The 22,085-nt window shown below is 42.5% G+C and overlaps 1 protein-coding gene across 3 annotated transcripts in view; it reads left to right on the top strand.

The window, feature by feature from the left end:
• The first annotated feature begins 13,434 nt into the window (after positions 1 to 13,434).
• Positions 13,435 to 22,085, top strand: part of PLEKHA1 (pleckstrin homology domain containing A1) — an 83,052-nt gene continuing 74,401 nt past the window's right edge. For all 3 annotated transcript variants that reach the window (XM_054034525.1, XM_054034527.1, XM_054034526.1), the window contains exon 1: positions 13,435 to 13,551. The gene's annotated coding sequence lies outside the window, so the exon portion shown is untranslated. The remainder of the gene's footprint in view (positions 13,552 to 22,085) is intronic.

Genomic DNA, 22,085 nt, shown 5'->3' with positions numbered 1-22,085 from the left:
CAAAAATTTGTCGCGGGTGGTTATGGGTAAATGCCGTCAGTCAATCCTCCCTCCGTGAAAGCAACGGCAGACAATCAATTCGCGCCCTTTTCCCAGGATTGCCCGGGCAGACGCCATAGCACAGCAACCATGGAGCCCATTCAGCCTTTTTTCACTGTCACCGTATGGCTACTGGATGCTGCTGACAGACGTGGTACTGCAGCGCTACACGGCAGCATCCCCTTGCCTTTGCAATTTAGCAAAGACGTTTACCAGCCATACTGTACTGTCTGCTGCTTTGCAAGTTGGCAAAACTGGTTACCAGTCATACTGTCCCGTCTGCTGCTGTCATGGGTGCTCCTGGCCGGCCTTGGTGAGGTTGGTCGGGGATGCCTGGACAAAAATGGGAATGACTCCTCAAGTCATTCTCTTCTTTAAGTTTTGTCTAATGGAGAGTCAGTCCTGCCTAGAATATCAGGCAAGCCTGCTAAAGAACCAGAGAGGCAAACGGCAGCTCTGGGTCAGAGCCCTAGACATCCCACAGAAATGATGAGCTGCATGCCATTCTAGGGGGTGCCCCTACAACAACCCCACCCGTTGCTTCCCTCCTTCCCCACCCCTCCCGGGCTACCTTGGCAGTTATCCCCCCATTTGTGTGATGAAGTAATAAAGAATGCATGAATTTGAAACAACACTGACTTTATTGCCTCTGCAAGTAGAGATCAAAGGGAGGAGAGGACGGGAGGGCGGCTGGCTTACAGCGAAGTCGAGTGAATCACCATTCTGCACTTGCTCAGCCTATAGCTGAAAATGGGAATCTGTGATAAGCACTAGGATAGAAGCACAGGCAGGACTGAATCTCCATTTGTATGTGGGCCTTTGGCTGACACTGGTAAAATACAAAATGTCCCAGGATATGTATGTTGAAGGACAGTTCTAAAAGGCAGCTTTATTTTTTTATTTGCAGCAAAATGTAGAGGTCTAAGTATCTGATTGTGAGCCCTGGGAGCAAGGGGTAGGCTGGGGTAGGTGTGACTGCGCGGTGCTGTCAACTGGGAGAGCAGCCTGAGGCAGAAGCCTCCAGCTGGCATGATATTCCAGGCAGGACTGAATCTCCATTACACAAAACTTAAAGAAGAGAATGACCTGGAGTCATTCCCCTTTTTGTCCAGGCGCCCCTGACCTACCTCACCAAAGCCAGCCAGGAGCACCCAGGTCTGCCCAGGCGCCCCTGACCGACCTCACTGAGGCCAGTCAGGAGCACTCACGGGACGACGATGACCGTTACCAGTCATACTGCACCGTCTGCCGTCCGCAAGGCAAAGCAAGGGGATGCTGCTGTGTAACGCTGCAGCACCGTGTCTGCCAGCAGCATCCAGTAGACATACGGTGACAGTGAAAAAAGGCGAGAAACGATTTTTTTCCCTTTGCTTTCACGGGGGGGAGGGGCCTGACGACATATACCCTGAACCACCTGCGACAATGTTTTTGACCCTTCAGGCATTGGGAGTTCAACCCAGAATTCAAATGGTTTTCAGAGAGTGTGGGAACTGTGGGATAGTTACAGTCATCAGTCGCCCCTCCCTCCATGAGCGTCCATTTGATTCTTTGGCTTTCTGGTACGCTTGTCTCAGCTCCTTAAGTTTCACGCAGCACTGTGTTGAGTCCCTGTCGTGGCCTCTGTCCATCATGGCCTTGGAGATTTTTTCAAATGTTTTGGCATTTCCTCTTTTGGAACGGAGTTCTGATAGAACAGATTCATCTCCCCATACAGAGATCAGATTCAGTATCTCCCATTAGGGTGACCAGACAGTAAATGTGAAAAATTGGACGGGGGGGTGGTGGGGTAGTAGGAACCTATATAAGAAAAAGACCCAGAAATTGGGACTGTCCCTATAAAATCGGAACATCTGGTCACCCTATCTCCCATACGGTCCATGCTGGAGCTCTTTTTTGATTCTGGCTGTGCTGATGAGCTCTGCATGGTCACCTGGGCTGATCAGCGCTCCATGCTGGGCAAACAGGAAATGAAATTCAAAAGTTCGCGGGGCTTTTCCTGTCTACCTGGCCAGTGCATCTGAGTTCAGATTGCTGTCCAGAGCGGTCACAATGGTGCACTGTGGGATAGCTCCCGGAGGCCAATACCGTCGAATTGCGGCCACACTAACCCTAATTCAAAATGGCAATGTCAATTTCGGCACTACTCCCCTTGTCGGGGAGGAGTACAGAAATCTATTTTAAGAGCCCTTTATGTCAAAGTAAATGGCTTCATTGTGTGTGGACGGGTGCAGGGTTAATTCGATTTAACGCTGCTAAATTCGAACTAAATGCGTAGTGTAGACCAGGCCTATGTCAATGGGAGAAACCCTCCTGTCAGCGTAGGTCATGTCTTCGCTGAAGCATTATAGTGGTACAGTTATGCTGGTGCAGCTGTGCCACTGCAGCATTTTAAGTGTAGACCTGCCCTAAGTTACTACAGCCTCCTCACGCTGCCCTCTTTGTGGTAGTGCTTCTCCAGAGCACTGCATGTGGTAACCTTGTCCCTACTACTCCCTTCCAGCTGTGACACCACCCTCTGACAATTTGGGGATCACCCACACCAGTAAGGGGCTCTGTGTCTGCTTGCCCTGTAACCTTGGAGTACCACAATGCTGTGCTGCTATCATGGCTCAAATCCGTTATACCAGGAATCTGCCCACAAGCTCAAGGTCTCATCCTGGCTTCCTCCATGCCTAGTTACCACTTGCAGGGTGATACCAACAGACCTTCCAGTCCCAAGTCTCCCCAAATCTGTCCCCCCTGAGTTCTTAACTTCCAGACACTCAGACTTTTCCCCTCTGGTTCATCACCCTCAGAGATGTGAAACCAGCCCCCCTGATACCAGCTTACTTTGGTCCCCACACTCCACACACTTGGCACAATAGAGACCTGCTTGGGGTAAAAATAAACAAGAGGTTTTTTTACAAAAAACCCCCACAGAATCAAAGATGAAATAGTAAGGGAGAGCAAACGTGTACAAATTATACAGAAAATAAGCATAAAGACGCAAACTCAGGGTTTACACCCTTTTCTAAGGGTGTGTCTACACTGGAAACTTCAAAGCGCTGCCATAGGAATGCTCCCGTGGCAGCGCTTTGAAGTGTGAGTGTGGTCGTGCGTGAGCGCTGGGAGAGAGCTCTCCCAGCGCTCCTGGTAATCCACCTCCACGAGGGGATTAGCTCCGAGCACTGGGAGCCGCGCCTGTCTACACTAGCGTTTTAAAGCGCTTGGACTTGCTGCGCTCAGGGGGGTGATTTTTCTCCCCCCTGAGCCAGCAAGTTAGAGCGCTATAAAATGTAAGTGTAGACAAGCCCTAATACAAGTTACCTATTGCCTTTGAACAGTTTTCTGGAGGGATCTAGAATTTTGCAGACAGCTTCCCGACTCTACAGGCTGTCCCTCAGTTTCTGGATGCTTTTCACTTCAAATCCCTTCCATTTTAAAAATGTTTGTAGGTTGTTTTTTTTCCTTCAGTCTCTAAAGATACTCAAAGTGGGGAAATCCCCAATTCTCTCAGTGTCTTTCCATTAACTTTAATGGCTCATCATTGTTTTTTCTTGTGTTGTACAATGGATCATTACCTGAGTTTGGTTTTGTGTAAATATCTGGCTTGTGGGGGGTGTCTCTCCCTGTCTGATCACTCACTGCCCTGCTATGAGGTGGAGTCAAAGTTTTGAGCACAGTTCTCTTATACACAAATACATAAATTCATAACGATTTCATATATATATATATATATGTGTATGTGTGTGTGATTTTTAAGTTTAAAACATTACAAGCTTTCATAAAGACCTTACTCAATAACACAGTCTACAATCAGTTGATTCAATGCTTATTCTTAGGGGTTCAAATTCCCTGTTCTCCCTTTGCAGTGTCTGGACCCTGATTGTCACATCCCCATCTCCCCATGTGAGGTCTTGCAACAGTCTTTGCAACAGGGTCCCTTCTCTCAGGAGGATTCAGGGTTTTTGGAGCCCTTTTACCACATTTTAGCCCTTTTATGCAGTGTAAAGTGGTTGTAGCAGAGGTCGAAATCTTACCCATAGGATATGATTCTGATCTCACTTGTAAATCAGCAATAATTTCACTCCATTGCAGTAAATGGAATTACACAGGTGTAAAACAGGGATGAGATCAAAATCAGCCCCTTAAACAAAATGTTTTTAAAATCTATCATTTCTCCTCTCTCATTAACAATGTCCTCGTGAAATGGTAGAAAGCACAAAGGTAAGAGTTAAGCAGATCTTCCTATTTAAAATACCAAGAAAATGACACATGCCTGGACTTGAACAGCAGTTCCTCTCCCAAGTCTAGTACTTAAACCTAACTACTAACGGCCAGAATATGGTCCTTTAAGGCACTTTGCCCTCCCTTGTTAACAGGGCTGGGATTACTGAGACAACATTCCTTCTTTACAAGGAATCGCTCTGTGTAGAATGAAAGCCTGTAAGCACAAATGCACTGACATAAATATGATGAAATAACTCAAGGATACGTAATTGTTTAAAAAAAATTGAATGGGCAAACCTGCTATTACATGGCAACCCTCCGCCCAAGCCAAACAAACAACTGTGCTAAGCTGACCAATTATACATGGGTATTGAATTGCTATGCATCCATCATTGTGGCACTTTAAAGACTAACAGAACATCCTGAACAATAGGCAAGTAGCAGTGAAAGACTACAAAAAGGTGTAAAAGCAACTCAAAAGAAGTCAGAAACATGAACTTAAAAAACCTAAATAAGAGAAAAACATGCGAGAAGGGCTGTTATAATGTTCATGCTTCAATCACATTCACCTATTTCTCAGTCATGCAATTTGCTGTTATCTGCAGATGCACATTGGCTTGACAGTCACTATGCAAGCATTATTAATAAGTACAGATTTTATTTTTAGTAATAGGAACCTTGATAAGATTATGTGTAAAGACTCCCTTTCCCATCACAATGACAAGATTCGTGAACAATTTCTGCATAAAGGATGACTACAAAAGAGGTCTGTCAGCATTTTACCATGAACTCAAGGACTACTCTGGGAATACGTACCAGTTTTTGAAAGCTATAAATAGCAACATCTGTAGAGAAAAATAAGGGCCTGTCTCATAATTCCACTGGAGAACACAGGGATCGGAGCCACATTCTGGACTGAAGTCAATGTCATAAGCAAGTGCAGAATTTGGCCCAGAAAAGTTCTGGGAGGTACGGAGTAGGAAAACTATAGATACTTAGCAGAAAAGAAGTTTCCACCCTTCCTAAATAAGGAGTCTTTCTTGGCATATATACTTGGTGAAGCAGAAGGATGGGCAAGCATCCATGTGTGAGATTCACTTTGAGTATAAAAAAAAATGACCCTACATCTTTGCCTTGTCACCAATATATATTTTTGGCTTGCTAATTTCTACACTTGATAGGAAAGAATGATGAAAATACTGGCCTCTAATATAAGCCAAAATATTTCAGTGAGTGCAGCTGAAACTTTAATAATCGTGAACCAGTAGCCTACAGTACAATACTGGAAAACTGGAACAATCAACAGTCTGTTACTGAAAGGAACACTTGCATTAAATAGAGGGTTAGAGATGACTATATTTAAGTTTCTATACACAGAGGGTGGTCTTTGAGAGGAAAGATTGATACTTTAATGGTTCAGTGTGCAGAGACCCTGTTGTGCCCACCTGCACTGTGTGTAATTTGTGGGGGAAGAAAATCTTGCCTTTGTTCCTCTTGGTCTCTTCTTATCCGTCACAACCATTAGGGAAAAAAAGAGAGTGAAGTTAAAAGGACTCAATAAATATTGTGAGCCTGGGCTCAATACCTCCCAACTCCTTCTAAAATCTGTGCGTTTTCTGAGGCTCAAAGGATCAGGTGTTGTGTGAATACTTCATTTTTCTGCATTGAATGGGCCAAATTCCAAACCAGAGTAATTAGCTATAACATTTCTGATCCAATCCTGTAGCGATTCTACTACCATGGGTTTCACTCAGACCCACATTTTCAAAAAAGGCCACTATTTTTATGTTCCCAACTTGAGATTAGTATAAATTCAGCCATTGTAGACACAACTGCCAATTAATGTATTTCAATACTCTAGCTAACCCCTATGTGTTTCCTAAATGTAAAATGGCTAAGAGATATGGAGAGGATTACAGCAAACTTAGAAATACTGCAGAATTTATCTGAAGAAAGGTTTGAAAAATTTAAATAAAGTATTATTACAATACAAAATGACTACAAAGAGGAAAAGAAAGAAAAAGAAGAAATGATACAGCCTGCATTACATTGGGAACCCCAGGAGAAGAGAGCCTATATGAGGAAGGAAGGGAGAGCAGGGCCTGGTTCCCCCACTAACTAGCCCCCGGACTCCGCAAACGGCCACAGTGGCCTGTCTCCTCCTCTGAGGGCATCACATGTAGAAGGAAATCCTGCCACCTCCTGGGAAGGATGGAGAAAGAGATGGTCTAGGCTGCCCACAGACCCAGCCTATAGCCCTAGTAGTCCATTCACCTTTCTCCCCCTTCCCTTTCCCCATCCCAGGGAAGAATTAACCTTTTGTGGGCCCAGTGCCAAACATATTTGTGGGCCCCCATGGGGCAATAGAGCATGGGATGGGGGGCGATCTCCAGAGCGAGGGGCCGTCCAAGGGCATGGCATGGCCGGGGTGGCCCTGCTCCACCCAGCCCAGTGCGAGGGCACTATTTACAAACCGGCAGTTGCCAGACGCACAATGGCCCGCCCGGCCCTGTGCTGCCAGCATGCCCTTTCCCCTCGGGGGTGGGCCCATGCTGCCCCACACATCCCCACTCCCCAACACTGGAACACCCCCCTGATTCCCTATGGCCAGAACCCCCCAGACCCTGCCACAGATGCACAGCGCTCTGCACACCACCACCCCTGCCCAGCGCCCCTCTGCCCACAGCCCCACCACAGCTGCCCAGTACTCCACACAGAACCCACACTCCCTAGTGCCCCAACACATAGAGATCTTCACCACCCCCTCACAGCCCAGCACCCCCACTTCAGCCCCTCCAGAGACCCACGCCCCGCCTCCCGGCCGCACTCACCGGCCCTCTGGGAGGTGACTGCGTCTGCCGGGCTGAGCCGCCAGTGCAGTCAGGGCAGGTCCCAGAGCAGGGAATCACTCCGGCCCCTTGGGAGTGGTGCGATCAGCCAAGCCAGGGCCTGCCTCAGCCAGGCTCCCTCAGGACCCACTTGCCTGGAGGGTCCCAGGCAAGTTCCCGCGCCCCCCTCCCCAACTGGCAGAGACTTGCCAGGCTTCTGCACCAGTCCCAGGCAGCTCAGCTCCAGGGAGACAGGTGGGGCCTCACAGGTGGTGGGAAGCAGAGACTGCCAGGAGCCAGAGGTGCACTGGGGTCTGGCCAGGAGGCAGAGAGAAGCTGGTGGGTGGGGCCACAGGGTGGAGAGGAGCCCTCAGCTGGCCAATGGGCAGGCTGAGAGAAGCAAGTGGTGAGAGGAGGGGGTGGGAGAGCCAGTGGGCTGGTGGGGTCTTAGGGCACAGTGCAAGCACAGCAGGCCAGGGCCCCCTTCTGAGCATGGGCCCGGCTCCATGGCGCCAGTGGCGCCATTGTAAGCCCGACACTGCCCATCCCGGGGTTAACAGTCTTCTCATGCTGCCAGCTAATGTGAATCCTGTAGCTCCAGTTGCTGTAGTGCTGACGGCTCAGGGGTCAGACTCTACTGGTGATTCATAAAGTGGGGATTGTTAAAGTTTCACATATCAGAATTTGTTTTCACTCTTTTCCTTTTTTTAAAAAAAAGTATATACAAAAGAGCTATGTTAAAAGAATGTTGTTTAGAATGCAAGATCAAGCAGTTGAAAGTTAAGAAATGCCAGAATTTAGACTCTTTGTGCAATTTTAATTCTGTCCCTTTGTGTATAAGCATAATTAAACACTTTTGTGACATGGTCACATATTGTTTTTTCCACAGGACCCCTGCCTCATTCTGCACACAGTGCAACTGTGGGCCACATCCCGTACTCTTTGCATGACCAATATTCCCCAGGCAATTTTGTGTGCACAAGTGATGCTGAATTGGGGGTCTGTTCCCCCCTCCCTGCTACTGTACTGTGGATTGCCTTATATTAACTTCAGTAAAATACTGGTAACTAAAAATCATTTTAAAATGTATGAATAATTGTGAATGGAGTTCATTTTGAAAGGCTTCTGGCTCACACAGCTGCAAATTGTGTGACCTATCAAGGATTTGATAGGAAAAAGTTGCCATGGGAATTGTAATGCATTGTTCAGAGAGCTGACTTCAGCTTTCATTGTTGTACGCTGATTATAGCTTTTGTTTCACTGTAAAGTACAGTTATTAAATGCCAGCCTGGAACAAAGATGTATTTACATGCAAGGACTGAGTTCAAATGCATTCTATTTTTAGAGATGTCACTGCTCTAAGCTAGGAAAAGCTTTTCTTTATTACTACTTTGGACCACATTAAATATTTCAGTAGAAATGATTGTGTTTAGAGCGGAAGCAGATTATCATTAAAACTAGTTAAACATCATTATTGGAAATTGTTATTGGTCACTGGCGTCTAGTGGCTTCCAAAAGCTTTGTTGTAATGTCTGAATTTATAAGCCTTCTGTATTAGAGCGAGAGAGAGACACTTGCATGTGATCAGACTGTTCATTTCTTAATTACTGGCTCCTCCCATTATATTCATGAAAAATAAGAGCTCTTCAGTCATTGACACTGGGAAAAAAAATCAGTTTTATTGTCAAGGAAAACAATAGCAGAGAGACTATTGAAACACGGTGTATTTGTATGGATGCCTGTACTATCTGATGCTGTATAGTGTGTAGCCAGTAAATTAATATGATATAAAATTAGAGTAGATTTCACAAAGGCACATAATATGGGCACCCATCCTGCAATTGACTTCATATAGATGGACTCCTTTGAAGTAAATTTGTAGTCAATTTTGAAGTAATTTAAGTCAGTGGTTCCATATAAGCATAGGAGTTGGCATACATGGAATCAATTGCCAGATTGGAACCCCAAATTTCATATAGTGTATGCCACACTCCATATTTTTTGCTTGTAGATTTTTTAGTACTAGGGGAGAGTAATTTTACAGTAAATGGTAAATTACTTTGTAAAATGGGATTATTAAATATGACTAGACTATTAAGTCAAAATAACTTGAATTTGATTATGTCAGTCCAGGATGAAAAGGGAACAAATCACAGGGCTGCCAAAAACAGGGAAAGAAGTATGGTGGTCTGAGCATAGTTCTGAGAGCCAAGAGCTCCTGCATTCTAACAGTGACTCTGATAAGATCTGACTCAAAGCCCATTGAAGTCAATGAGAGTCTTTCCATTGACTGCAGTAGGCTTTGGATCAGACCTGAATTGACTCTGTGATCTTGCCTCTGACCCTGGCTCCTGAAAATTCTCTGCCTCAGCTCCCCATCTAGAAAATGAGGTTAATAATATATTTACTGTAACTGTAACCATTGGTGCCTTTATCATGTGACTGTGGCCTGGAATTAAGAAGCATATTTTTATCACCACTAATGTGTCACACCATTATTGCACATAGATGCTTCATCTGATTGTCTTGAGGATGAATAGATGTTTATATCATGCAATGCTTTAAAGATAAAAAGTGTTATATTAATGCTAAGTATTACAATTGGAATTTGCTGTCAAACATACTGTGAAAGAACCTGTGGTAAGATCTGAAACCATGTAAATATTTCCTAATTCTCTCCCTCCATATGAATTAATATGGTGAGGCAGGGAGATCTCCAGGAAACTAGCACTTCTGCGGTTTTTTAGATTGTAAAACTTTTGTAGTGGGCATTGTCATTTACTACATATTTGAACAGTGTCTATCATAATGGAGCCTCAATCTTGTTGAGGCCTCTAGGTGATCTGGCAACATAAATGTTAATTATAATATTGAGTGATGCCAACTTTCATGATTTGATCATGAGTCTTGTGATAGTATATGTTTTTCTTAAAGCCCTGGCTCCTGAAATCAGGTAATTTATGAGCATCTCATGTTTCATTTTAAAGAAGGAAAGTTTATAGTCATCATGGTTGCAGAAGAAAGCCCAAAAAAGTTACCAAATGCCCATAAACCAGAAGACAAATAAAAAGAACCTTAAATATCTGTAAAATCTCATGATTTTTAAGCCAATCTGATGATTTTGGGATGCGACTCATGATTTTTGAACTCCTAAGGTTGGTAATACTGACCACCTGAGCATTGTGATACCATCATCCAATACTAGTAATATGGCTGATGTGTCTTCACATGGTCACCATTATTCCAGTGCTAGTATCCAGTGACTTCTTGTGTGTGTGTGCTGCAGCAACAAACAAATGGAGATTTTATTAATGAGAAGAAGTCAGTCACCAGGATTCTCATTGTATTATATATGCAATGACTATTTAGACTATAACTGTTCATAGGCAAAATGACTAGAGCAATTTACAATTTTTCTAAGAGCAGCCCATCATGGATCGATGAGACTGTCAAGGGGTTAGAGTAATGAACCACCACTTGACCATTTAAGATGCTGCACTTTGTAGAAATACCCAGTTATAGTCTTTCATTTGGGAGTTTTACTGTTAATGGTAAAAATAAGTTTTCCTTTGTAGGTACTATATAAATAAGAAAATAAGAACGCCCCTACTGGGGCAGACCAAAGGTCCATCTAGCCCAGTATCCTGTCTTCCGACAGTGGCCAGTGCCAGGTGCCTCAGAGGGAATGAACAGAACAGGCAATCATCCCCTGTCACTCATTCCCAGCTTCTGGCAAAGAGAGGCTAAGGACACCATTCCTGCCCATCCTGGCTAATAGCCATTGATGGACCTATCCTCTGTGATCTTATCTAGTTCTTTTTTGAACCCTGTTATGGTCTTGGCCTTCACAACATCCTCTGGCAAGGAGTTCCACGGGTTGACTGTGCATTGTGTGAAGAAATACTTCCTTTTATTTATTTTAAACCTGCTGCCTATTAATTTCATTTGGTGACCCCTAGTTCTTGTGTTATGAGAAGTAGTAAACAACACTTCCTTATCTACTTTTTCTACACCAGTCATGATTTTATAGACCTCAATCATATCTCCCCTTAGCCGTCTCTTTTCCAAGCTCTCTCGTCCCAATCTTATTAATCTCTCCTCATACTGAAGCCATTCCATACCCCTAATAATTTTTGTTGCCCTTTTCTGAACCTTTTCCAATTCCAACATATCTTTTTTGAGATGGGACAACCACATCTGCACACAGTATTCAAGATGTGGGCTTACCATGGATTTATATAGAGGCAACATGATATTTTCTGTCCTGTGATCTATCCCTTTCTTAATTATTCCCAGCATTCTGTTTGCTTTTTTGACTGCTGCTGCACATGGAATGGATGTTTTCAGAGAACTATCCACAATGACTACAAGATCTCTTTCTTGAGTGGTAACAGCTAATTTAGACCCCATCATTTTATATGTATAGTTGGGATTATGCTTTCCAATGTGCATTATTTTGCATTTATCAACATTAAATTTCATCTGCCATTTTGTTGCCCAGTCACCCCGTTTTGAGAGATCCTTTTGTAGCTCTTTGCAGTCTGCCTGGATCTTAACTATCTTTAGTAATTTTGTATCATCTGCAAATTTTGCCATCTCACTGTTTACCCCTTTTTCCAGATCATTTATGAATATGTTGAATAGGACTGGTCCCAGAACAGACCGCTGGGGGACACCACTATTTACCTCTCTCCATTCTGAAAACTGACCATTTATACCTACCCTTTGTTTCCTATCTTTTAACCAGTTATCAATCCATGAGAGCACCTTTCCTCTTATCCCGTGGCAGCTTACTACTTTGCGTAAGAGCCTTTGGTGAAGGACCTTATCAAAGGCTTTCTGAAAATCTAAGTACACTATATCCACTGGATCCACTTGGTCCACATGCTTGTTGATCCCCTCAATAGTCTCTAAATGACAGAAAACATCAACTATCAAATTATTGTGCATTAATATCTGTTATACAGCAGTTTACAATTTGAAAGCATTTTCTGATTTGTAATATAACACAACAGTGTGACCCCACAGAGATGAGGGCTAGGGTGACCAGATAGCAAGTATGAAAAATCAGGACAAGAGGTGGGGGGTAATATATATTGGGACTATCCCTATAAAACTGGAACATCTGATCACCCTAGGAGGGGCTGTAGCATCCCGTGATTCATAATGATCCAATTGACAGCAGTGGGCAGTCAGAGACGACAGGCCTCAGTAGGCTGTGCAGCATACAAATCTGAGCTATGGCTCTACAAAGAAGTTGCTTCCCAGCATGCCAAGCCCTTCCCTAAAACATCCTTGAGGTAAGGCTCTGTACAGCTTTTTTCTCTATACATCTACACATCCATTAAAAAGGAATTTCTGTCACTTGTTCTCAAGCAGTACTCCTTCCAATTCCAGTACAGAGGTGAAGCCCTATGGAGACCATGGGTGTCAAAACAAGCAAGGCCTTGCCCTCGTCCAATACAGAAATGTGGTCCTGTCCGTAAAGTAGGTCTAGACTGTTGCCAACTTTCATGATTTTGCTTATGTGAAGTATCAGAGGGGTAGCCATGTTAGTCTGAATCTGTAAAAAGCAACAGAGGGTCCTGTGGCACCTTTAAGACTAACAGAAGTATTGGGAGACTGTGGTGTCTAGGAAGTGGCCCTCCCGTGTCGATTGGTCCAGCCTGGACCAATCGACACCACAGTCTCCCAGTACATCTGTTAGTCTTAAAGGTGCCACAGGACCCTCTGTTGCTTTTTGCTTATGTGAGAATGTCAGCTTTCATTTAACATAATCAATGCCCTGCCCCAGCGCCTGGGAAGAAAAGCTTGGAAATGGGAACCTTAATCAACTCGAGAACCTCCAGGCAAAAAAGAAAAAGCCCAGAATTTACTATTTTTAGAATCTCATGGTTGTGCGGCCAATTCATTATTCAGGAGACTTGCCTCGTGATTTTTGGACACTAGGGATTGGCCGCACTCAGCAAGCGAGCCGCGGGGTTACCACCACGCAGGCGCCTTAGCCTTCGGTTCGATGCACCGAGACTTCAAATCCCAGAATGCAATGCTCCACTTTCCTCTCAGTGGCTAGAGCTCAGCGGGATTGCCCTTCTAGAGACTACACGTCCCACGATGCTTTGCGGCCTATGGCCTCTCCCCTCCCGCTCTGCGTTGACCAATACCTTTAGGAGAACGGCTTTCCCTGTGCTTCTAGGCGGCCTGATTGGAGGTGCTGGGTTGAGAGGGGGGCTATTGGCGCATGCGCAGTGGTCGAAGTCCAGTTGCTCTCCCATTGCTGCTGTTTGTGCGGGAAACGAATAAAGTTTTTTCATTAAAAAAAAAAAAAAAAAAAAAGGCATCAGTCAGCCGGCGGCGCTGCGCTGCGCTGGGCCGGGCCGCTGCGCTGCGCGCGGAGTGGGCGAGGCGGCGGCTCTCAGAGGGGAGCCGCGCTGTGTGCTGCCCCCTTCTCTCTCCGGACCTGCCCTGGACTCCAGTGAGTAGCAGCCGCCCGGGAGGCGCCGGGCTGGGCTTCCCCAAGCAGAGGCTCCCCGAGGGCGGGAAGGGGTGTGGGTGGTGGGGACGGGGCCCCCGTGGGCGAAGGTGGGGGTAGGACCCAGCGGGGGGGGGGGCAGTGGGAGATGTGGCGAGCTGGGCGGGTGAGGGGGTGGCAGGAGTGGGAGGTGAGGGCTATTTGTGGGGACATTTGCGGGTATGGGGCTGGGGGGGCGTGGGGCAGAGGGCTGAGCTGTATTTGAGGGCGGGGTGGGGAGCTGAGGAGTATTTGGGGTGTGGTGGAGCAGGGGCATTTCGGGGTGTGGTGAATGGGTGGGGGCAGAGAGGTATTTGAGGGTGGGGTATGGGGGCAGCGGATGAAAGGTATTTCTGGGTATGGTGCATGGTTGGGGCAGAGGGGTCGGGGGTGTAGTGTCTGGGTGGGAGCATTTGGGGGTGAGGTGTGGGGGCCGAGGGGTATTTCTGAGCATGGTGAGGAGGGGGTTGAAAGAGGAGCAGAGTGTGGGGCAGTGGAGCAGGGGGCATTTGAGGGTGTAGTGAATGGGTGGGGGCATTTGGAGCTGTAGTGTGGGGGCAGAGGGGTATTTGAGGGTGTGGTGTAGGGGCAGTGGATGAAAGGCATTTCTGGATATGGTGCCTGGATGGGGCAGAGGGGTGAGAGGTCAGAAGTATTTGGGCATGAGGTGTGGGGGATATTTAAGGGTATGGTGTGGGGCACAGAGGTGTATTTCTGAGTGTGGTGAGGAGGGGGTTGAAAGAGGAGCAGAGTGGTGGTGGTGTGGAGACATCCAAGGTATGAGGACACCTGTGTGTGGCTGGAGGGAGTTTATTTTTACTGCTGGGCAAAATACTTTATTTTACTATTCAGTCTTGTGAAGAAAGTCATTGTTTTCTAGTAGCTTTACGGTATGAGAAGTGTTTCAGGCTCACTCTTACAATCACTGCTTTGGTGAGGGTTTTCAAAGTGACTTTACCCTGGGGAAAATTTATGCATTTATGGTATAATTAACCTGGTAAGCATATGAGACTCTAAAACCCCAGAGTAAGAGGCTGATCTCATTTTTCTTTGCAACTTGTGTCTTCTGAACATGACACGAACTGTGATGTTATCTACTTTGAAGTACATGCTGGCTGGTCTGTGTGTGAGAGAGAGGTATGCATAGTGGGATCAAATCATGTAGCTTTCAAAATTTTACATATATGTATTATATTTGCATTCGACATTGAAATCTCAAACTGCAGTTTAAAGATCAGATGAAAATTGTGGTTATGACTCATTGAATTTCCAGATTGATTTAGCTTTGAAGGGGTTGGCCTTCGCATGGACCTGTCTTACATTAGGAAAAAACTTTTCTTTAGTATGACTGGGAGACTGGCAAGACAATCCTGTGGTTATGACATGGTATTGTGACTTGATTGGAATCTGGGCTGATTATTTAGCTAAGCAAAATACCTTTGAATGGATGATGCATTTACCTGCCTGTTTGACTGTAGTCTGGCTGTAAAACTATAATCTAATTTTAATTACAATTTAAGTTAACAAGCATATAGATTTCAACTTTGTTGGAATTTTACAATATAGTTAAGTAGTCAGAATAAGAAAGCATATATGACAGCCTGAATAAACATAGTACAAAACTTTCCTAAAAAGCATATAGTACCTGTTGACATTCCTGGAAAGAAAATGATATCCCATTCAAACTGCCTTTTTTTTTTTTTTTTCCTTTCAAGGCTCCATCTACAAGGGAACTAAACCATGAAAGTCAAACTGTTTTTAAAACAGTTGTGCTTGATCTTTATTGTCCAGACACCATTTTGGTGTAAATCATTTAAACAAATGCTATTCAGTACCAAGTGTGGATGAGGTTTTAGTAGTTATTGCATTTATTCGTATTTGATAATGTTATTGTGAAGATTGTTCAGTTGCTTATGCAAAACTAAAGTTAAGGTAAAAGCATTAGTTTTGGCAACTTCTCTTCATTTAGATTTTGTCCATGAGTAACTTAATCCCAAAAGCATAGTCACTTCCAAAGATATTAGTAAGCCATTATACTTGTATTGAAGTCAACTGCACCATATCTGCTTTGTCATTGGATTATTGAGCTCATTATATGAACTTTGTAGTCCTCTTTAATGAAGAGATAAGTTTATATTCTTTGCCTTGTTCTACGCACTGCTAAATAATATATTTTATGCTGGAAGACAGAGCTATATTTGAACAAACAGTTTTGACCACACAAGTGGAAGCAATAACTTTGCACAATTAAGTCACAATGTGAATCTGTTGTATTTGTCTACTTCCTTTTTATAGACTTAAGCTGCACTTTACCACAGTGCAGCACAAAAAGCTGTCTGAGATGAAGCTTTGCTCTGTAACTTCTAATTGTTGTATGATTAAAGGTAACACTGGTCTTGGTTGATTTTATTGATGGTCATAAACTAAATTATTAACACATTTTTAACTGTGAGTTTATCTGCAATGTCTGAGATTTGAAAGTTAGTTTTCATTTTAATTAAGGTAGGGCCCATGTCTACTTATTTTGTCCATCAGTTGATTTCTCCCCTTGGCCCCCTTCCCTCCCCACCAATGGGCTTTCAGTTCATTCTGAACTATATTCAACAGTCTGCAAAGACAGTATTAAGACTTTGGTTAGGATTATTCCTTTCAATTATGCTGTGGGTTTTGAGGGGGGGGGATCTTCACTAGACCCGCTAAATTGAAATCGATCCACTGGTGGTCAGGCTGTAGTGTAGATGTAGCCTCAAACACTTATGTGCTACAGAAAATGATGATTCAGTAGTTGTCGCTATTCCCTGTGAATCGGTACTGAACTAATGCCTCAGCATGGTGATAGGGAGAACTATATTGTTGGAGTCTGCTTGGGCTAAAACTTAACAGTTTATGGTCCCTGTGTTGCTTTTGCTGCTGCTAATGATCTCTAAGACCTTTCATTATTGGTTTTTTACCAATTTTATTTTAGTTTTTTTAATGAAAAATTCCCAGATTTTTGAAAAAGCCAGTATTTGGGTTTTACTGTTTTGTTAGTTTGTTTGTTTTTTTTAAAGGTGAATTTTGGCTTTTTTGGGACCCAGGAATTGTCCACAGGGGAAGCGAACAGGGCTGAAGGGCTGATGGAGTAAGGAGGGGGCGCTGTCCTGCAAGAGGGCCAGTACTCAAAAAGGTGCAGCCTTCTGCTCCGTACCTGACCTTCACCCTTCAGGGCAGTCCCATTCACTTCCCTTGTACAGAGTGGGAGCAAGATGAGCAGGGAGCTGGGTCCTGGCAGCTGAGGTGGCCTGACTGCTGCATGGAGCAGAAGGCTTCCTCGGCTGTCTCATAATGAGTATTCCCTCACATCGGCTGTCCTCTTTCTGTTTTTACCAATTTTCTACTGTTTTTTACATTTTTTGAATAAAAGCTGATAATTTTTTAAAAATTTGCTGGGAATTTAAACCAGAAGTGAAGGGGTTTAAAGATCACTCAGCATTATTGTACAAGTGTAGAAGTGTTACCTTGGGTAAAAATTCAACCTACCTAAAGTCACTCTGGTAGTTTTAGTAGAAAAATTTATTCTTTGTTTCTTATTTTAAGCTGGTGTGTTCCTCTGGGTTATTACAGTTGGGTTGTTAACTTCATCCACCTCTAGATATCTCCAAGGAAATCTTTTATCAGTATAAATTTGTGGAGAATCTTGGGATATTTTAGAATAGACAGTGCAATGTAAATAAAAGACTTAGTGGCATGCAGGTATGTAACAATTGATTATAATATATATGGTGATGCTGCATAGGCTTAAATGTTTGAGATGGTGAAAAATTGCTACTTCCAATAGTAAAGGCTAATTGCAAAGTTGTAGGTGGTGGTCTATTAATTTTGTAATAAAAATAAACTGCTGATGTCCCTATCAAGCCATGGGGAAAATTGAGTCAGAGGTATGAAAAAAATGACTTTTTATTCCCTGGCTTAATTATTAATTGTAAAAGGGAAAAGCATAACGCGGGGGGGGGGGCAGGAGGGGAGGGGAGAGAGGATATTCAAGTGCAGGCTGTGACTTTTCTTAGTAGCTCTGACTGGATTACAAAAGGAGAGGAGGTTTTGTCACCAGAATAATGAAGGGTGACTATACCACAGGATAAATATATAATAAGCCAACAGAACAATTTTTGTAGATTGGTAGTATAGGAAAAGTTTAGGGCATCGCCTATATGCATAAAAAGTCTCTTAATTTAATAGAGAATGAAATGCTGGTTATGGTAGTGCCAAGCAAATCAAACATTCAAAATTTAGTGTATTGCTAAAAACTCCATGACTGTCTCTAAATTGTTACTTCAAGTTTTTGGGGCCCATTTTTGCAGAACTGATGATGCACATAACAGCAAACAGTTTCTTCAGCAAGCCAGGAACTTTGTGGAAAATCAATAAATCTTATAGCAAGGAAACTTTTCAGCCTGTGGAAGTGTGCACTTTCTTTGATTCCAACAATCTGTCAAAATAATAGTCTGTCAGCGTTTGACTTTAACAGTAGCTTGTGATGAGAGACAGTGTCTTTTCTGTAAAACTGTTTGAATAATTAGCATAATATAAAAATATCTTTATAAAGGTCAAGTGGAGTTTGAAGCCCCACAAATCTTTGTTCTTAGTTGTCTTATAGATCTATGAGAACACACAGTATAATTCAGGGGTCGGCATCCTTTCATTTATTCATTCTAATTTAAGGTTTCATGTGCCAGTAATACATTTTAATGTTTTTAGAAGGTCTCTTTCGATAAGTCTGTAATATATAACTAAACTATTGTTGTATGTAAAGTAAATAAGGTTTTTAAAATGTTTAAGAAGCTTCATTTAAAATTAAATTAAAATACAGAGCCCCCTGGACCAGTGGCCAGGACATGGGCAGTGTGAGTGCCACTGAAAATCAGCTCGCATGCCGCCTTCAGCACATGTGCCATAGGTTGCCTACCCCTGGTATAATTAATTCACGATCCTTAATGCCAAAAATGTGGTAGCTCAGATATTTGCTGCCTAGAATATAACTACTATTGTACAAAATGGAGAAATAGTTAAAATATCGTCACTAAGATCCAAATTATGCTAGCAGTCTGAAAATAATCCATGCTTCAAGTTTTTTATAACTGAAGTTTGTTTAAACATCTCTGGAAACTGATGGGTAGCAATCTTTTTCAAAAGTGAATGAGCTTAGATTAGACCTATAACAATAAATAGCAGAATCCTAGTGACTATGGTCAGACATGCAGGGTTTTAAAATACTCATATTACAGTTAATTTTTAATCTTTTGCTTTGCATTAATGTGTTTACATTTTATTTCATATATAAATGGGAGAGTCAGAAAATAACAGAAATTTCAGTTTTTCAATTGAGTTGGATTTCTGTACAGACATTGAAATGAATAAGTACAAGAGGTATGAGCAAGCCTCTATTTCTAATAAATTTTCATACTCTTAAGGGGATCTTTGAAGAACTATTTAAAATAACTTTCTTATAGGCTTAAGGAACTCTTAATATATTATGAAACCTAATTATTTGTGTAAACATTTACTTATGAATTGGTATACTATTTTGCCAAAAAGAGTTTCCAGTTAGTGGTAAGTAGAGCACCAGGATTTTGTTACTATGACAGAAGGAAACTTGGTTCATTTTCTTAACATTGAAGAGTACTTTACCCTTCAAAGGAGATGCAGAAGCATCTAGAATGTGTAGGTGTTTCTCTAATGTTGGAGACTGTCTGAAAGAATTACTTTAGCCATTTAGCTTTGACCGAATGTTATCTGAATAGGGAGGTGTAGGTCTTGTCTTGTGCACATTTATGGCCTTCAGTTTAAACAATTTCCAGGTTGGAACTTATGCCTGACTGATTAGAAAAAATGTGAAGTTTTAGGCATTACATGGAGCAGGTTGGTTCAGTGGTTTTGGAGCAAGCCTTGGACTGGCTCAGTTCCTGCTCTGCTGCAGACTTCCTGTGTGACTTTGGGCAAGCTATTTAGTCTCTGTGCCTCAGTTATAAGATGATCAGATAAGTACCTTAGATTGCAAGAAGCAGGGGAAGGGGGCAGGGGCGGGAGGAATCCAAGAGGGCACAAAAACTGGGGCTTTGGGGACACGCCATGCTAGGGAAATCTTATCATTAAGGCTGATAGGACAGCAGAGTGGGAAAGGGCATACAAAAGGGCATGGACTGAAAATCTACAGTAGGAGGGGAGAAAATAAAGGCAAATTTGCTGAAAATACTTTGCTGGGTAGAACTGCAATTCTATTTTTAAAAAAAGATATGCGGTTCCATTGTGTGTGTATTTGTACTATCAAAGATGCTCAGTTCATTAGAAAAGCATAATTCTTACTTTTATTCAGTCCTGCAGACTTCATCTTGTGAGTTGCCTAGTTTTGTATCTTGAATTTTGACCTAAGTGGTGCTATTCATTTTCTTTGAATTGTGCCTTGAGTTGACACCTGTGCAACCCTGAGTGACCTTAATGTGGTTGCACAGGTGCAACTGATTAGAGCTTAGTAAACAAATCTGATGCACAGAAGGACTAGACTGTAGCTCACTCTCTATTAGTTCGTTTGCTCTGCAATTTTATAGATCTTTTTAAAAAGGAGAGAGCGGAAAACACTAAAAACTGTCATTACTAACATTCAGATCTCAATACATAAGCAACTGTCTGAGTGAGGTGGTGGTGTTAAATGTATCCTTTTTGCGTTTGGGCTGTGCTTTAAATTTAGGGTATTAAAGCTCAAATTTTAGCTAGCAACTTTTTTACTAGTTCTGTTGGACTTATAGCCAAAAAACTTTGAAATGAAATCTGATCTGTTGAATCCCCTATATTTGAAAGAGTGTAGGAAGAGAATCAATGTTCTCCCCAAAACAAAAATAAATGTAAAGGCCAGTTTGTTTTAGAGGTGGGTGAAGTAATTCTATACAGTACATAAAGTGCTTTGGGATCTTTCTGGATGAAGTGTGCTATATAAATGTAAGAAAATATTCCTAATACTTGCAGAGAACAGAGTTATCAAACTTTACAAACAGGAGCTTGAATTGTTAAGATTCTGCTTCAGGTGTAAACTCTTGACTGAGCTGAAATATGCTATAGATTCACATGTGATTATTTTGAAGCATATGCTTTTTCTGGTGTGGGTATTTGGGACCAACACAATCTACGTTTATATCTCCAAGGAAACATGGTAGTAAAATACCTTAACTTTCCCAGACAAGTAACAGAGTACTAAGTGCTGTGTACTAACACAATTATTAGTCATAGTCTGTTATAAAAAATGAGCAGTCTTAAAATATTACACTTTAAAGGATACTGTCAAGTATATTTAACTCTTGTAGGAGGATATATAATAAACTGAACTTTTCTCTATTACAACAGTTGATTTGGCAGACTGTTTTTTTTTACCCGGCATGCAACCGTATGCCTTTGGTGCACTGCTTTATGTACTAGTATCAAGAATCTCAAAAGAATTGTTTCATAGATGTTCGAACTATTTCTTCAACAGTGCTCATACTTCTTGGTGTGTGAATTCTCATTTTGGGAGGGGCTAAAAAATGTTACCTTAACTGTTCTTTAAGACTTTTCAAGCTAATTCAGCGTATACACAGTTAAGTCAGTTTTGCAGTCAATAGTGTTTTCATACTGTGTAACAAACTTTGTACTTATGTTAGTGCTTACAGACTATAGGAGTTCATTATTTTGTGGGGTTTTCTCTGTTTTCTACTATATGCCAACTGTTTATCTTATTATGGGTGGCTCAGAGAAGGAAACTAACTTGTTAATTTAAGGGTGGTGAAAACAGGAGTGAAGTAATGGTATGAAAATTTGGTCATGGTTGAAGGGAACTTAGAGTCCTCATCCCCAGCATGTGCTAAAAAATGGAGTGGTATGAGCCAATGTAACTATGGAGTGATCCAAATAACATGAGGTAGGCCAGACCTGATTATTACTTCTATGAACTTTATCACTGTAGTATCTGAGGTGATAGTAACATGCTTCAAAAGCTAGCCAGAGCTAGGATGAGACCTATAATCTGTTGGAATAGATGGGGGTTCTGGTTCATGCTTTAATACTAGGAAGTTCCACTGTGAACTCCCCTTTGGTTACAAGTGTATATATAAGTAGGACCTTCTTAAATTCTTGATTTTGGGGTATTTCTTACGTTTTATCCATTAAGATATTTTATTTCTCTTTATTATATTTACATCAAATACTTCAGTCTGTATACAAATAAAAACTGAATAAATTCCAGTTTATCAATACTGTATTATTATTTTTCTTTAGAAGTATGCATTAAGCATTCCATGTCTTGAGATACTCACCAACCCCTATGAGTTAGCCATCCCAAAATACCCCGGACACTGTGGACAGGTCAGTTCCCCCCTTGAAATGTATCTGGTACTTCAGCTCCCAGATAATCCCCACTTCTCTGTCCCTACTTAGTGAGATAAATACCATGGGACATCATGGATCTTCCCAACCCCTACTGCCTCCTTCTCTGG

The sequence above is a fragment of the Malaclemys terrapin genome, chromosome 7 (genome assembly GCF_027887155.1).
Source record: "Malaclemys terrapin pileata isolate rMalTer1 chromosome 7, rMalTer1.hap1, whole genome shotgun sequence".
NCBI classification, from domain to species: Eukaryota; Metazoa; Chordata; order Testudines; family Emydidae; genus Malaclemys; species Malaclemys terrapin.
Note: the sequence above shows the minus strand (reverse complement) of the source record. Positions and strands in the feature narration are given on the sequence as shown.